Source organism: Microtus oregoni, unplaced genomic scaffold (genome assembly GCF_018167655.1).
Source record: "Microtus oregoni isolate MIOR12 unplaced genomic scaffold, Mior012 000023F_ref0000262, whole genome shotgun sequence".
NCBI lineage: Eukaryota > Metazoa > Chordata > Mammalia > Rodentia > Cricetidae > Microtus > Microtus oregoni.
Genome location: NW_024543082.1, coordinates 11,179,700 through 11,198,658, shown reverse-complemented (window position 1 = coordinate 11,198,658; position 18,959 = coordinate 11,179,700).

Below are 18,959 nucleotides of genomic sequence, written 5' to 3'. Positions count from 1 at the left end.
TAATTGATACTTGATTTATTATTTTTCTTTTAAATTCTTGTTTTTTATTAAAAACTTCATATATGAATTCAACATGTTTGAATCGTATTTGTTCCCTATTCCTCCCTCAGCTTCTCCAAGATCCAATCTCCAAACCCTCTCCAAACTTCATGTTCTCCTTTTGATTTCCATAACCCTTCACCCTTCTCTTACCCAATTTGTTTAGAAGTCCACTACTTGTTTTTTTTTATTCTTTTTCTTTTATCAAGTAAAGGTTTGCAGAGATGGTGGTATTAGGGGAAACAGTTCCTTTTACAAGGACAAGCATCACAGTCATCAAGACCCCTTATCTTGCATTTCTGTGGATCAGGAGGCAGAAAGTTATTATTTCCTCTTGGTTTTGTATCAGAAAGTGTGGTACATATACAAAATGGATTTTTTTGTGACTGTAAAGAAAATATAAATGATGAAATCTGCAGGTGAATGGATGGAACTAGTAAAAATTTATATACTGAGTGAAGTAGTCCAAATGCAGGAAGGCAAACATTGCCTATTCTTACTCCTATACCAATCCACATGCCAAAGCATTAGAAGCCTTTCTTGGAGTCCTCTGTAAGATCAAGAAGTGCTCTAAATAACTAAGCCTTAGGAAATATTCTTGCCATAGAGGCATGAAGATACTCACTAGCACTGTCATATTAAGACTATTTAAATCTTCAATCTAACTGAAATTCACATGCTTATCATGCTGAAGTTATTCTGCTTCAGTTTCCACATATGAATATTCCAATTCTACAAAATCATTTGTTGAAAAAGTACTCTTTGAGATGATGAAGCTCAGGAGTTAATTCAGTAACCAATAAGTATAATACTATTGAATTATACATATCTATCCCTCCTACTAATTTACTTGGCAGACCAGCTTTTTTAATTGCACATACTGGGCACACATACTCTTTCTGAGTAATAAACCTTGACTTTCACCTGCAGAGAAACAAATAAAGTCTTCTCTTTGATCAATCAAATTCAGAAAAACAGTTACAGGCTACTAAACAATTTTGAGAATAGGAGAAATGTCAAAAGAGAGCCTACTAATTGGCTATCAAGTACTAAGTGGCTAATCCTAAAATCATGTACATACAATTAATAAATAGACTGAGTCAGTTATATATTTAGAAATATACATGTAACAACAACTAAATAAATAGAAACCATAAATTTGAAAATGGGGAAAGGAGGGTACATAAGAAGAGTTGGAGGGAGGAAAAAGAAGGAGGGAATGATATATTTTAATCTATAAAATGAATGGATAAAAGGTAATTTTCAAAACCAAAGATAGGCATTTCACAAAAGATAATTTATAATGTTGTATATGAAAAGTGTATGACAAAATAAATGACTAATGACATGAAAATTAATGTCACAATAAACTTTAGTGGACACCCACTAACAATAACTAATATTAACAGGACAATTCCAGTTGTGAGCAACAGAGGCTCTCATAAACTCAAATAGGAGAGTATGTATATTTTTGCAATCCCTTTGGAAAACGATTTAGCATCTAGTACTACAAAGTAATCATATAATAACAATTTCTTACCAAGTGTGGGTATTGCATAGCCAGAAATAAAATACAAGAATTTTGTGGCAGACTTGTTTTGTTAATCACTGACTATAATCCAGTTGTTCATTATCATTGGGGTGCTCTAAATCTACTTTTGCAGTCATGTAGTGAAATTCTATGTATCAGAGGAATTGAACATAACAATTCACATGTCGTGTGTGTGTGTGTGTGTGTGTGTGTGTGTGTGATAGTAAATCTTCATTTTCAAAATGACTGAATTTGGAATTGACAATGGCTGTGTCCTTGAGGCTGAACTATGGAGGGGAGCAGACCTAGTCTGAATGCACATACCATCCTGTAGGCTGAGACCCAAATATGAATATACAAGGGAGATGGGGAAACTGGCTAAATGTCAGAGAGAAGAATACCAGGAAACATTCCTATTTGCTTCCTGCCATGTGTGAGCAAGCAGCTCTCTGCTACAACCATGAGGTGTGTCTGGCATTGTGCCTTCATCAGTTTGAATGTCTGACTGCACTTCCTGAATCTTAAGACAAAACAAAACTGAGAAGAAAAGTAACAAATCCAATGATTTAGTTCATGAACTTTAAATTGCTGGAAACTTAGATTCTTGTAAAATTACAGCATGAAGCAGTCTCTGATAAAAGCTCAATAATGAAGTTTTTCTTCATCATGTGAGAGGACTTGAGTTCAATCCCAGGCAACATACAAACATACAGATACACACACATATACAGACACAGATACACACATGGGCACACATACACACATACAAACACAATGACACACATAGACACACACAAATTCAGATATACACACAGATACAAATACAAATGTAAAACACAGATACACACAAAGACACAGAAAAGACGCACAGACACAAATATATACACAGATACATACACAGGCAAAGATACACACATAAAAACAAATACACACCTACAGACACACAGGGACACAAACAGTAAAGCATACACACACAGATAGATAGATAGATAGATAGATAGATAGATAGATAGATAGAGATACAGATACATGCAGACACTCACATAGTGACGCACAGTCATAAACAATGACACATAGAGACACAGATACACAAACACAGACATGTAAGACAGACATAAGAGCACAGGTATATACACACAGACACAGACACATGCAGACACTCACATAGTGTCACACACAGTGACTCAAACAGACACAAATTCACAGACACACATATAGACACAGATACTGACACACACACATGTTGTAGGAGGCCTCTTGTTTGATATCCCTGCCACCCAGCAGCTCAGACCCAATATAATCACACAGCAACTATATTATTTAAAACATGCTTGGTCCATTAGCTCTAGCTTATAGATTAACATAATCTTAGTGGTTAACACTTATATCTTAATTTAACCCACTTCTATTAATCTGTATATTGTCACGTGGCTATGGCTTACTGGTAAAGTTCTGATGTCTGCCTATGGCGGGGCTATGTGACTTCTCCCTTACTCTGCCTCCTTTCTCCCAGCATTCAGTTTTGTTTTCCTTGCCTACCTAAGTTCTACTCTCTCAACAGGCCAAGGCAGTTTCTTTATTCACCAGTGTTATTCACATCATACAGAGGGGAATCCCACATCATACACAGACACAGATAACGATACACATAAACAAAGATGTGCACACAGATATATACATACACAGATACAGAGACAAAAAATGTCACACACACACAGGGACACAGAGAGAGAGAGACACAGTTAAGCACATACACAGTCACACACAGAGATGCAGATACACAGTGATACACACAGTCACCCACATTGACACACACAGAGATTTAGGTACACGCATAGACACACACACAAAGACACAGATACATACATACAGGTGCAGAAACACACAGAGACACACACAGTCACCCACATCGAGACACACAGAGATTTAGGTATACACATAGATACACACAAAGACAGATATATACATACCAGGGCAGACACACACAGAGACACACACAGAGACATGACACACTCACAGACACACAGATACAAACACACACACAATCACACACACAGACATACACAGATACACATACACTCAATGACACACACAAACACACATGAACAGAAAAAGTAGTGCTTGTGAGTTGTAGGAATTTGTGAAGACTTAATGGATAAATACAAATACCAACTCTGAAATGAATACTACTGAAACCAGGACATGGGTTATTTTAAAGAATGGCAAATGAGTTGCTCATACTTTTCTCTTTTACAGCTGGCCACTTATTTCCATAATCAGTTAACTTCCTTGGGATGCATGTTTGTATTTCATTGTCATTTGCATGCATTCTTTCCAAAGTAACAATAGCTAATATATGCTACATCACCTATTATATGCCAATAATTTGGATTTCTGTATTTTATTACAACTCTAAAATAGAAGTGGTTTCACTTTCACAGTATTTAATAGTGTGCCAAAAGAATATCTAAAGATGCATAGCAAATGTGAATCAGCATTTACTGGAAGTTACTAAATGGAAATGGATAATTTTCATCCAGAAAGATAAAGCATGGTTTTATAATATAAGGATTCCACATGTTGTACACAATTCAAAATTCCCAGATTTTAAAAGCTAACTTAACTTCTTAGCTTTTCCTTTCTTCCTCAGTGGGCATGCTCTCTACCACAAACCCAAGTTGCAATATTCATGCAAACTTCTAGGATTTTCTATCAGAGTCCTGCATTCTTGAGAATACAAACGGTCTATAAATTGGCATACTGGCCAGAAATACTTAATGAGAAAAGTTCACAAACTTCCTGAGGGCAGATGTAGTGGCAGTGGTAGAAGTTTTATGTATGGCCTTTGGTCAATTTCCCTAGCACAACAAAAAAAGAGAATGATCAGTTGATGGCAAAATAAATAGAACTAGTCATTTACTATTCTTTTATGCTTAAAAAAACCACTTTTTTTTCGTATAGCAGACTCTGACCACAGTTCCCTCCCCAAACACCTCCCAGATGCTTCCAACCACCCCACACATTGAACTGGATTCATTTTCTCTTTCTTTCTCCTTAGAAAGCAAGCACACAATAAAACAAACAAAAAACTAACCAGAATTTAAACACACAAACTGAATCCATAAAACCACAAAATCAGAAAACATAATATACAAGTAAAAGATCAGTAAGAAAAGAACGCCCAACAAAGTAATATGAGACAAAGTGTACAGAAATACCATTGAGTCCATTTGTGTTGGCCATCTACCGCTGGGCATGGGACCTACCTCTAAGTGTGGTTTATATAACAAGTGAAACTCCTTGGAGAAAACTAATTTGCTTTGTACAATGCCAATTACAGATAGGTCCTTGGTTAGAAGTTAGAGACCATGTTCATTTTCCCTTCTCAGTGCTAGGACCCTATATGGCTTGAACCTGTGTAATGTTTCTGTTACCACAGCCTCTGTGAGTTAGTCCTGTACTGTAGGAAACACACTAGTTCCTTGGCTTGATCCATCCCCGCTGGCTTCTCTTTTATGCTTTGAATATTAAAAATCATAGGACAAAGAAACATTACCGTAGGATCTGGAATTATACAGAAACAGAACAATTTAAACTCAAGTTATATTACAGAGAAACTTGTTCAAATATTTTCTCTAATTTTGCCCAAAGTTTATTTTATTCATGTGTAATGTTATTACCAAACTTTTCACATTGTATTTAATTGAGCTCCTCTCAGCTGGGCAATGTTCAGCTGACTTTGAAGGCAGACCTGAAGCAAGGTTAAGAAGTAACTGGGGCTTGAGAGATACATAATTGCAAAAAAAATATCACAAATCACCCAGCAAAGGGGAGTATACATTAACAGAAAGATAATACTCCACTTATGAACAAAAATAAGGACAAAAATACATGCAAACCAATGATTGTGCAGCAAAATATTTACTATATAATATTTTAGATCAGATGAAAAAATTTAGTACTAATGCATTGCATGTTGAATCATTGACTCATTTGAAGACTTTTATTATCTCTTATTTCAAGATAGTTTAAAATTCATAAATGTATCTCTATCTTTCATTCAGTATATTTTGACATATGAGAGTACAGCCACAGAATAAGTCATTTCAATTTGAAAGTCATAACTTTATCTCCTGCCTTTTTAATTTGAAGAGCCATACTTTAATGCCACTTTTTATTGTATTGCAGAATAAAGAAATTAATTCCCCGCAGATTGAAATGAGCATGAAGTATGCTGGTAGAACAAGAACACAATTGAGAATGGGTTTCATTTTATTCAGGAAGTTGTTGCATAAAGAACCTGTTTCTCCTATAGGTGTTGATGAATTTCTGTGATCTAAGTGCCCTTATAATTTATCTGCATGTCCAGAAGTCACGTTGCCTTTTGGCAAAACAAAATGAGTTGAACAGAATTCTGTTTAATTGAGATCTATACTGTGTTGAATGGTCCTTGAGAACCATTGAAAAGATCCCTCCCAGTTAACTATTACCATGGAGGAGGGGAGTTGAGAATTTACTGTCCTTTCCAGAGTATGTTTATGATTTGTGGCGACTAATTTTATCTCTCACCTTTCCAAGAAGCATTGTTTGCACAAAGTTTTGTGGTTTTGTGCTATTCTATCTCATTCCATAATTTTCAAGTCCCATGAGTAAGAAGAGCACTCTAGGTGGGGAAAATTTTCTTGGCTTTCTTGGATATCTATGTGAGGACATCTGGGAAGTATCACAGTGTAATCCACCCCACATTCGACTCAAAAGGGGCAGGAAGGTGGACGCATGCCTTATATCACTCTCGGGTCTTTTTTTTTTTTTTCACTTGAAGCTTGCTGCTTTTCTGGCCCTATGCTCACCCATGTCAGAATGACAAAAAAGTAAACTCTCTCACTGGAAAGAGGCCCTAGCTTATTTCTTTCACTAGGTCAGAAGTTTAAAGGAGACTAATTAGACACAGCCCTTAAAGTGAGTCGGTGTTTCAGCTCAACTTGCCTAGATTTTTTTTTTTCTGTGCTTATAATGAACTAGAAATTAGAGAATTTGTGGAGGAGTTTGAAGTAAGAACAGGAAACTTGGCAATAATAGTCATGTTTTCTACATTCCCTTGTCATTGGTTCGTGATAAAATATCAAAACAGAAGTTTTAAAAAATGTCCTGTCTTTGTTTAGCCAACTTGTTACAGGATGATCTGATTTCTGTTGCCACCAAAAGGTTTATCCTTCAACTTGCAAAATTATGGGAAACTAGCCACATGGCCATGGTAATCCTCTCAAATGTGTGAATATATGCAATGTCGGTGAGAAATTGCACCTCATTGACTGTAGGTTTCAAAGGCACAGCAGGGAAAAGTGAACATCAACTCTGCTATCTTTTCCATCAGGAGACAGGAACTTTCCACTCTTCGCAGAGTGACAGTCAATGCCACCAATCTCCAAACTCTCATGATCATCTGACCATCAGTTATTACTTCCTATAGCTAAGAGGTTTTCCTAGGAATATTGACTTTTTGTCTTAAAAAGCTACCCTTTTCCCATTAACTTTTCAAGTTTACCTGCCCCTGTCAACCCATGCCACAATGAGGAAAGACAGAAAGTTTCAGTGCACTTTGTCATCTGACACCATATATTAATGAGTCTTTGACATTTTATGAATCTAGAAACATGTGCCACAGTTTTAGAAATGTTGATGATGAAAATGGATTTTTAAAAAGTAATTATTTATATATTCTGGTTAGTTTTTCCTCAAGTTGACACAAACTAGGATCATGTGGGGAGACAGAAACTCAGTTGAGAAAAACACATTCATCAAACTGACCATTAGGCAAAGCTTTGGAGCATTTCATTGGTTAATGATTGGTGTGGAGGCCCCAGAAACACTGTTGGTGGGAACACACCTTGGGAAGATGGTTCTAGGAGGCATAAAAAATAGCAGAACATGACCTGAGAACAAGTCAGCAATTGGCTTTCCTCCATGACATCTGCTTCAATCTCAACACTGAGTTGACTATTTTCATATATATATTCATATTCATAATATTATTTTGATATATATATTTTCATAATAGTCCTAGTCATGATGGACTATAGCTACAAGTTTAAATAGCCTTTCCTCCCCAAGTTGTTCTATTGTGGTGTTTCTCACAGGCATATAAACCTCACTAGAACAGGTGAAAATAATAGAATGTTTATTACTATTGCTATTATTATTATTATTGTTATTATTATTATTATTATTTTGGTTTTTCAAGACAGGGTTTCTCTGTGTTGCTTTGGAGCCTATCCTGGAATTCAGTCTGTAGGCCTCAGTTTGAGGCCGGCCTCAAACTCACGAGTGTTGGGATTAAAGAAATGTGCCACCACCACCACTGCCTGGCATATATTTTCTTAGTAATGCTTTATGATGGTATTCATCAGGTTGTTATTTCTAAATACATAAATTGTAAAATACTTGAACAATGATGCTAATCAGTAAGCTTATTACAAAGAAATGGTGAATGAAGGAAAAAGTCAATAAAATGGGGAAATAAATTATTAGGGGAATTTACTCATGGCATTGCCTTTAAAATCTCTTGTTTTTTTTTTTTTCCACACTTCTGGGTACAGACCCTTGGGCCACTTTCTCCTACAATTCAGGTAAGGTCTGCACCACAGTGCAATGCTCCCACTTCTTCCATTATCTCTCTCTTGAAGGAAAATAAAAATAAAATAAGAGAAGGAAATCATCTATACCACTATGTTAATTGGAATGGAAAAATAAGTTTGCTTTTTGTTCTTTATACAATTATTTATTAAAATAATGTGTTCTTAAAATAATGTCCTTGTAATTGCAACTGCTCACTCTAACTATTGTATCAGAACCTTAAAATTTACAGTGACATCATGCTGTAGGAATTCCTACTGCCAAGAGCCTTTAAGTTACCTGCCCACTTGGGCGTGGCCTCTTATACTATTTATGCCAATGTAAAGCTAGCTTCTGGCCTCTTTTATGGCTGAGGGATTCAGCTGTGATCTGTGAGTCTTCCCCTAAAAAAATAGCCCTCTATTATTATCAATTTTGTGCTAGTGTGGGATTTCTTTTAAGCATCCTTTTTCATTTGGCACTCTACATGAATTTTGACTCTATTCCTACCAGGTGGACAGCCTAAAGGCCAGAGTGAACACAGCCCAGAAAGTATCCCAACCCTGCCCTCTTAGCTTGCTTTCGCCTAAGTAGTTTTTTTTTTCTTTTCCTGTAAAACACCCACCACAGCAGAACTAACTGCATGTAGTAATTTGGAAATTTCTCAAGCTCACAACCATCCTCTCCCCCAGTGATGCATTCCTTGCCATGTGGCATCTCTTGTGTAGCTTCCAGCTTGTGCTCCCTGCCTGTGAGTTCTGGACTTCTTGCTCCATGTATGGGATTGATTTAATAGCTTTTAATTTGACAAGCAAAGCATATTTCTTAATATTTAACAAGTACCAAGTAAAAAAATCCAATAGGAAATAGAAAATGTATATTCTGGCAGACTTCTATAAATGATCAAAGACCAAAGCTAAGAGTGTATATAAATGGTATTATAATTGTTGGTTGGACATATCATTACTCCAGAATCTTGGTATCCAAATTGGTATCTTCAAGAGGCAGATGTTCAATTACTAGGGATTGGAACCATATCTCAAGTTAAACAAAGCATGAGATGGATTGACAGCATAGGGACAGAAGGTCAGAGAAGGAAGCTGAGGCTATATGTGGCTAATGTTGCAGTAAATTTATGGGGCATCAATGGAATACCCAGATTAACATTCCTGCAGTCCGAGGAACTAATTATTCTGGGAAGGATTTTATAAGGTACTATACACAAAGGTCACCAGCCATTCAGGGTGTACAAGAACACAAAGCAATTAGCAAACCTTTAGAGGTACCAATAGCCCTACATTTAAAATAGTTAACTGATAGTGTCCTTTCACTGAAGAAAAGCTGCAAGCTTTATAACAACTGTGATAAGAGCCACTAGATACTCACCATTTTGAAGAATCCACCAGCTCTTGGAATTCTCCTGTATTTGTTGTTAAAAGGATATCTGGTAAATGGATAATGGTGACAGATATAAGAGCTGTCAACAAGGTTATTCAATCCATAGTCCTCTACAATCTGGAATTCCTCTGCCTTCTCTATTACCAAAAGGATGGCATCTTATAGTTATCGATTTAAAAGATTGTTTCTTCACTATACCTTTATAAGAAAAGGATAGAGAAAAAGTTTGCCTTCACAGTGCATATTTATGATAATTATCAGCTTACTAGGAAATATAAATGGACCACAGGAAATGCTTAAGAGCCCCACCTTTGCCAATACTTTCTAATTCAGCAATTGAAAATAAAATATAAACAATTTCCAAAGTCTATACTTTACCATTGCATGAATGACATTTTGCTATCTGATTCAAATATAGATACTTTGGAAAGAATGTTTGAAGAAGTAAAGAAGTTTTTGCCAAAATGGGAATTACAAATTGTTCTTGAAAAAAAATACAGAGGGGAGATTCTGTCAGTTACCTAGGTTATAAAATAGGGCACATATGACATAAAAAAGGCACAAATTAGGAGAGAGAGGTTGCAGACTCTTAATGACTTTCAAAGATTGTTAGGAGATATTTCTAGTCTATGACTGGCTGTTGGGATAACACCAGATTTAATAATTCATTTAAAAAAATTTAGATGGTAATAAAAATTTGAATAGTCTCAGAGAATTGACAACTGAAGCAGAAAAGGAATTGACAATTGTTGAGGAGAAATTACAGTAAGCACATGTGGGTAGGGCAAATCCAAATCTTAATTGTATTCTAGTTATATTGCTTTCCAGAATTTCTCCTACAGGAATTTTAATGTACAGAGGTGATATTATCTTAGAGTGGATCTTTTTACCATGCAAACCAAGCAAAAATTAAAAACTTTTTAATTTAATTTAATTGTAGAAAAAGTCTCTGAATTAATAATATAATATAAAGTGTAAATTGAGACTTCATCAATTAGCAGGTATAGACCCAGCAGAGATCATAATGCCTTTCACTACTGATGAAATAAAAAATTTATGCGAAAACAGTGAACTATGGCAAAGACCTTGTGCTAATTTGGGAGGAGAAATTAATTGCAATTATCCTAAAAGTGATAGACTTAACTTTATAAAGGGAACTTCTTGGATTCTTCCCTGAATTGTATGTGATGCTCCAATAACTGGAGCCCATACATTTTATACTGAAGCAAATAAATAATAGAAGGCAGGTTACAAATCAGAAGAATTAAGTAAGGTGGAACAAAGCCCTTATAATTCTGTCTAGAAGGCAGAATCATATGCTATTCTCATGGTGCTAAAGGATATTAAAGAACCTCTTAAAATAGTTACTAATTCACAATATGCATAAAGTTGTTTTGCATATTGAAGCCACTGAATTTATACCAGATGATACAGAATTGACTTTTTTTTCATACAGGTTTAAGATATAATCAGGAATAGGCTTTGTCTTATATACATAACACACATCCAATCCCATATGGGTCTGCCAGGTTCTCTAGTACAAGGTAATGCAGAAACTGATCAATTACTGGTTGGAAGTATGTTGAAGGCCTCAGAATTCCATAAGAAATGTTATGCCAATAGCAAAGGTTTAAAGAAAGAGTTTTCTATTACATAGCTACAATCTAAGGAGATTATAAAGAAATGTCCTATTTGTCCTTTCTACAACAAAATACTGATACCTGCAGGGACTAACCCACAGGGTACAAAAAAGAGTAAAGTCTGACAATGGATGTGTCCCACTTTACGGAATTTGGAAAATTAAAGGATGTACGCCAGGTTTTCAGTGGGCAACTGCTTTAAGCTCAGAAAAAGCCAATTCAGTAATCACACATTTATTAGAAGTTATGGCCATCACAAAAATAAATAAAGACAAATAATGGCCCAGCATATGTCTCTAAGATAATGAAATGGTTTTTTTTTGCTTATTATTATATTAAACATATTATCGGTATACCACACAATTTTACAGTTCAGGCAGTTATAGAAAGATCAAGTTGAAACATAGAGCATATGTTAAATAAACAGAAATGGATGGCAAATACCCCTAGTAATAAATTACATAATGCTTTATTAACCTTAAATTTCCTTAACAGTAGTGAGAGAGGGACAATAATAGCAGAGAGACATTGGATAATAGAAAAGTCTTCTGAACTAAGTCAGCCAGTTTACTTCAAGGATGTGTTGACCTCACAATGGAAACCAGGAGATGTGCTACGCTGGGAAAGAGGATTCACTCTTATTTCCAAGGAGAAGAAAAACCATAGATACCATCAAAATTAATAAAGATTCACTTTGAAAAGGAGAAACTTTTTGAAAAAGAGAAATAACAGCTCATCCACAAATGGTGAAAATCATATGGTAGTAAGAAAAGCTCGTAAGTGTTGGGGCAGGGTTCTTTATAGGAAAAGACACATTTTCAAAAATTCAAGAGACCCTAGATATTTGGATGTTGACAGGAGGAAAAATAAGTATCCAATAAGGATCATCAAGAAAAATGAACATGACTTGTAAGGATAGGTTATCAAAACATATATGTTTGTGTATATATCTATATATGAATAGATAGAGCTGGCTTTGGAGTTGGACAACAGCTCTGCCCTTCTCTAAATCCAAGCATGTTCTTAAAAGAAATTTCAGAGTGTCAGTTTTGTGTCAAGAGCCATTTTGTATGGGACAGAAAGAAGAAAGAATTTAGAAAAATTTTACTTTTCTTCATATCAATTTTTATCTCTATCATACCTTTCATTGAATATATATGTCTGTATGTCTATATAAATAATAATATAATATAATAAAATAATGAATAATGTTTAAGTTTTCCACAATGAACAATGAATTTTCCTGAAGAAGTCTTTGAAGTTTCCAGGAAGAAGATGGGGACCCACAACAACAATTCCACATGGTTGATATGATGTCATGATGCTGATAGAGGTACAATAATACCTGTTTTGGGTACCAGTTGTGCAAGACGGTTCCAACTTGGTTAGCTGAAATGGTGCACTTCTTTATAACATACTGGCCAGAACTCCAAATAGGAACCTCAGAAAAACCCTACCACATACTCAGAGACTATTTGTAATTATATGAGAGTAATCTTGAACTTAACCATCATTTTGCTTTCATAGGATGCCATAGAAAGAATATTGCCCCCATGACAGCTGGAAGTAATTCTAGAAGATGATGTCCCCTCTCCCCACCAAAAATTGTACTCAGGGTTAGGGACATCATTTAGGGGTTGATTATAATTGTTATAAGGTTGGGTGTTGTGGGAAATTATGGTAGGCTCAGGATGTCTTTGAAAAAGAAAAGGGGGAAATTGGTTGGTGTAATAGATTAGTGTGAGCAAACTCACACTAACAATAATAGTGAGTAATAGAGTGAATACTATGAGTTATTATTTATAGGCAATTTTCATTGGTATAGATACTTATATATCGATACAAACTTAAATTATATTGATTTGTTCCTAATTTTATCTACAATATTTGTATATCTAGGCAAAGTTAATTGTCATATTGTATGCATACATGCTTCTACCTCTGCTTAAAACATTTTTGTATATTGATACAATTTTAGGATATATTTATTATTTTGCAATGTACATTTTGAGATAATAGTCCTCATTTGTTGTACATTAGTAAAAAGATAGTTTAATATTTATTATGAAGTCTTAGTCTTTAAATTATATAGGTATTAAGAATTATCGATCAATAGTCATCCATGCTTGTCATACTTATAGTTAGACTAATCACGTTCTTTAGATACATATATAAAGTTTGTATTCTGCATGAATAGGTAATCTTCAATAATGACAAAGAGCTGTAGAATATGGCATTTAAATAACTTAGGGTTCTGTTTATGTGAGTTACACAATTGCTCCTGGCAGCATCGATCTATTCCTGAAAAAATGTTGAGCACCAAAGACACCACTTGGAGCTTGTTTTCTTCTTGGCAAAACTGGTCTTTAGGCAAGGAACTGTCCATGCATTGACCACTACCAAAATGCACGATATCCAGACAGGACAAGCAGGATACAAGATAAAGGACTGTCAAATCTTGCTAGGACAGGGTAAGATGGTTTAAAAAAATTCTTGCCTCTTAAAATGGTCTGTCAGTTACTCTAGGCCTTAGCCAAAGTTGGTTGCTCAAACATTGCAAATGGAGACTTTGGGTGATTGCTCAGGTAGCCAGTTTTCTCTGTCATTTTTTGTACATTTTTGGAAGTTTCTTGATTCCTCATCCTGCCTACTCAAGTAATATTATTTTCCTTCTTCGTTCTTCAATGAGGTTGGATACTAGATAGTTGCAGTTATTATCCTCTCATTACTTGGCCAAGTTATTTATTATACAACATTTAAACTCATTAGAATAGGATAATTATTGAAACATTTATCACATGTTTCTTGTTTGATATATTTGTTCATATTGTATATAATTTTGTATTGGGCTTAGAAATTTCTCATTTAAACAAAAGCTGGAGGTGCTACAGGAATTCCTCCTGCCAGTAGCCTTTAAGTTACCTGCCCACTTGGGTATGGCCTCATATTATTTATGCCAATGTAAAGCATGTGTCTGGCCTCTTTTCTGGCTGCAGGAATCAGTTGCTGTTCCCTGTTCCTCAGAGGATTGTGATCTGTGAGTCTATCCCTAAATAAATAACCCTCTATTATTCTCAATTCTGAGCTAGTGTGGGATTTCTTTTAGGTGTCCTTCAATATCATACTCCTCCAGCCAACAAAAGTATCAGGCTATGCACAATTACTTATATGTCTTATCAAGCCACAACTAACAGCAATATTCAATCTTGGAGTAATAAGAAAACAGTGACAATATAATGAGTAAACACATTTTTTTTTCAGTTCAATTGCAACCTACTTTTGCAATAGGAGTGGTCCTCATTATGGATTTTATAGCCTTTACTTTTGAAGTAACTGAAGTGTTTATATTGAATAATGTCTTAAATATGTTACTTATTGCAATACAAGGGAATGATCCATTTTGCACTAATTACTGGTTTGCATTTATAATACAAGCATAAGTCTAGTAGAATTGAGGGTATGGGAAGTTATAAAAATAATAGAAGTCATACAGATGGAATTTGGATCCCAGCTCCACAAAACCTGTTGCTGGGTGCAGAAATAAACTACTTGGTCTCTGAAATGAAGTTACTATGTGTAAAACCTGATAATCTCATTACTACCTCCAATAGGAGTATATAGGCTAGAGTCCTAATTCATAATACATATTTCATAAAAGTTTAGTTAATAAATCTAAACAAATTTGGCTTTCCAAACAAAATAAGGAAATAATACTGAAAATTAGCATTCACAGAAATTCAGAACAGTTCTATGACAATACAGGTGACTCAATTTCAGTTTTAATAATGTATATCTATACTTACTGGCACTGACCTGATAAGACATTTATGCTTCTAATTTCCATTCTTGTGTTTTCAAAGTGGTATTCTGTTTTGTTTATCTGTGTTAGACCAGAAATATCAAAGATATCAGAGTTTACTTTGAAGTTTTGATACATTTAAAGATAACATGAAGAACAATAATACCTTTTGTTACTCAGCTACCAAGATTAGAGCTGTCACCCAAGCTGACTGTATATCAAGGAACTGAAGGCACATTTAAATACCTTTTAATTTCTAGCAGAAGTGGTTTTTGTTAGATAAATGTAACAATAAATAATTTTTTGCATAGTTCTGAAGACAGTGCCATTACCCCGTGCACATATCTCATCGCAAAAGTACTCCCAGAGCCTGTAAATTAAAATGCAGCCAAATGCTGAAGATTATCTATTATCCTGACAGGCCTTTGTATTTGCCAATTATAACAAAGGCCTATGAATTCCTTTTTTTAATAGTGAAAATAAATGGAGTAAAAATGCATGAAAGATGTGATTTGAAAAATAATTTCTGAATTCTATAGTTTAAATCTGAGAAGTAAAGAGATAATGTTTTAATATTCTAGCTCTCATTTTTTTTTCTTTCTCAGGATACATGAACATATGCACATATACACAAGAATGGCTGTGGAAGTAAGTGCGTACATAGATAATGACAAATTTGAAGGAGTCCTTAAATGCATTATCACATAATTAATTGAGAAATTTATTACTTCTTAGGTCCCTTGGATAGTTCAATACATTAATCTATGATGGTGTTTCATGGGTTGTGCTGTAATTCTGGCCTGATGCCAAACCCAGAAATGCAGTTGCACTTTCAGGAGATGGGAGACAAACTTAATTATAGTTATCCTCAGTTGTTTGCCCTTACTAGAGATGACATGAATATTTACTACCCATTCAGGACTCAGACAGTGGTTTGAAGACTGTAATGTTTACGATTCAAAAAACATGGTTCTACTTGCTTAACCTCCACTGTGTCTGAAATGTATGCTTTAGCTTAAAGCAGACTTAAGGGAAGTTAAAACTTTTGCAAGACATGGAAGTTATGTCTTAGGTAGCTGCATTCTTATGCTACATTTTAAATAAGATGTCCTCACTGAAACAATGTCTCTTATAAATTTTCCTTCAAGAGAGTAAAAAAAATATCATATATAAATAATCATTTACTAAGGGGGATAAATTTAGAAATAGTGATAGTCAAATGTTGCTCCCTAGAGGATACAATAATATTAAAATATGTGTTTGCAATACATATTTTTGTCATATAATTCCATTCACTTGTAAACACTCATCAAAAGTTGATGTCGAATTCTCCTCTGTGAGCTGTTAGCACCATTAATGAATATTGAATATTAGCTTGTCCTGATATGAACAGAGCTAGATAGAAGAAAACTAAACTGAATGCTGGTAGGAAGAAGCCAGAGTCAGAGAGAAACCACATAGCCCTACCAGAGATAGATGCTGGTGATACACAGATTAATAGAAATGGGTTAAATTAATATGAAAGAGTTAGCCAATAAGAAGCTGAAGTTAATGGGCCAAGCAGTGATTTAAATAATATGGTTTGTGTGATTATGTCAGTTCTGGGTGGCCAGGATGAACAAACAGCCCCATCTATAAAAAGCATGGATGAAACATCATTTTAATTCAGAAACATGGAAGTGAATAAGTTTAGAGGTGCTGCTATTATAGATTCTGTTATATAGATTAATCTTTGAAGTGAAATAAATATATAGTACTAAAAATAAGTAACCTGGGTGTTACTGCATGTCAATTCCTGTGGGGACTTTGAGTCACCACCATGAATGAGAATGAATATGACCAATAAAGTTATTTTCATATTAATATATCATCAACCACAGATCACTCCGACTTCATATTTTCCTAGTCTTTTTTTATCTCGTTATCTCATCCCCAATATAATATTTCAAACTAATTTATGTCATCTAGCTTTATTTCAGATGAGACAATTCCTGAAATATTACTTGATTTTTGATGCCACTGTTTTTATTGATGTATGTATATACATTTATTTTTTTTTTTCATTAAAAAATTTATACTTCCTCCCCTCCTCCCATTCCCCTCTCACTCCCCCTGTACCCCTTTTCTCTTCCCCTCCCTCCTTAAGAGAGGACAGGGAGCCCTGCCCTGTGGGAAGTCCAAGGCCCTTCCCACTACATCCAGGCCTAGAAAGCTTTGCATCCAAATAGACTAGGGTCCCCAAAAGCCAGTACATGCAGTAGAAACAAGTCCCAGTGCCTTTATCAATGGCTTCCCAGTCAGCCCCCATTGTCAGCCACATTCAGAGAGTCCATTAGAACAGGCACACTGCCTCAGTTAGTGGACCAACGCCTCGAGGTCCAGATTTCCTTGCTCATTTTCTCCCTCCTTCTGCTCTTCAACTGGACCTTGGGAGTTCAGTCCGTTGCTCTGTTGAGGGTCTCTGTTTCTATCTCCATCTGTTGCCTGATGAAGATTTTATGGTGATAGTGGAGATAATTCTTATTGTGATAGTGGGGCAAGGCCAGTTCAGGTACCCTCTGCTCTGTTGCCCAAAGACCTAGCGGGGGACATCCCCATGGACACCTGGGATCCCCTCTAGAGCCAAGTCTCTTGTCAACCCTAAAATTGCTCCTTTAATGTAGGTATCTTCTTCCCTGCTCCTATATTTGCCCTTCTTCCATCTCCACCCTCCCAGTCCCCCAAGCTCTCTCCATTCTTTCCTTTCTCCCTTCTCTCTCCCCCTCTCCCCTTCTCCAAATCCTCCCTCCCCCTACTCCCATACTTCCAACTTTTGCCAGGAAAACTTGTTTGCTTGCAATTTCCAGGAGGATCTATATATGTTTTTCATTGGCTTCACCTTGTTATTTGGCTTCTCTAGGCGTGCGAACTATAGGCTTAATGTCCTTTGTTTATGGCTAGAGTCCATTAATGAGTGAGCACATACCATATTCATCTTTTTGGGTCTGGGTTATCTCACTCAGGATAGTGTTTTCTATTTCCATCCATTTGCATGCAAAATTCAAAATGTCATTATTTTTTACCCCTGAGTAGTACTTTAATGTGTTTATATTCCATACTTTCTTTATCCATTCTTCCATTGAGGGGCATGTAGGTTGTTTCCAGGTTCTGGCTATTACAAATAATGCTGCTATAAACATAGTTGAACAGATGTTCTTTGTAGTATGATTGGGCATCTTTTGGGTATATTTCCAAGAGTGGTATTGCTGGATCCTGAGGTAGATTGATTCCCAATTTCCCAAGAAACCACCACACTGATTTCCAAAGTGGTTGCACAAGTTTGCATTCCCACCAGCAATGAATGAGTGTTCCCGTTACTCCACATCCTCTCCAGCATAGGCCATCATTGGTATTTTTGATTTTAGCTATTCCGACAGGTGTAAGATGGTATCTCAAAGTTTTTGATTTGCATGTCCCTGATCACTAAGGAGGTTGAACATGGCCTTAAGTGTCTTTTGGCCATTTGAACTTTGATGAGAATTTGCAGCACATAAGCAATAAAGAGATTGTTGGAAGAGGGACCTCTTATTGGCTCCCAGCCACTTAGCCCCAAATAAACACACAGAAACTGTATTAATTAAATCACTACCTTGCCCATTAGTTTTAGCTTCTTGTTGGCTAGTTCATACATATTATTTTAACCCATTTCTAATAATCTGTGTATGACCACGTGGCTGTGACTTATCAGCTGAAGTTTTTACATGTCTGACTCTGGCTTTTCTCTAACTGTGGCTCCATGGCTCTTCTCTAACCCTGCCTTCCTCCTCCCACGCTATAGCCCAAGCCAGTTCTTTATTCATTAATCAATAAAAACAACACATAGACAGAAGGTCCTCCCACACCAAGATATGATTATAGTGATGGTTTCATTTCTATATTCTCTTTTCAAATCTGTGGTATA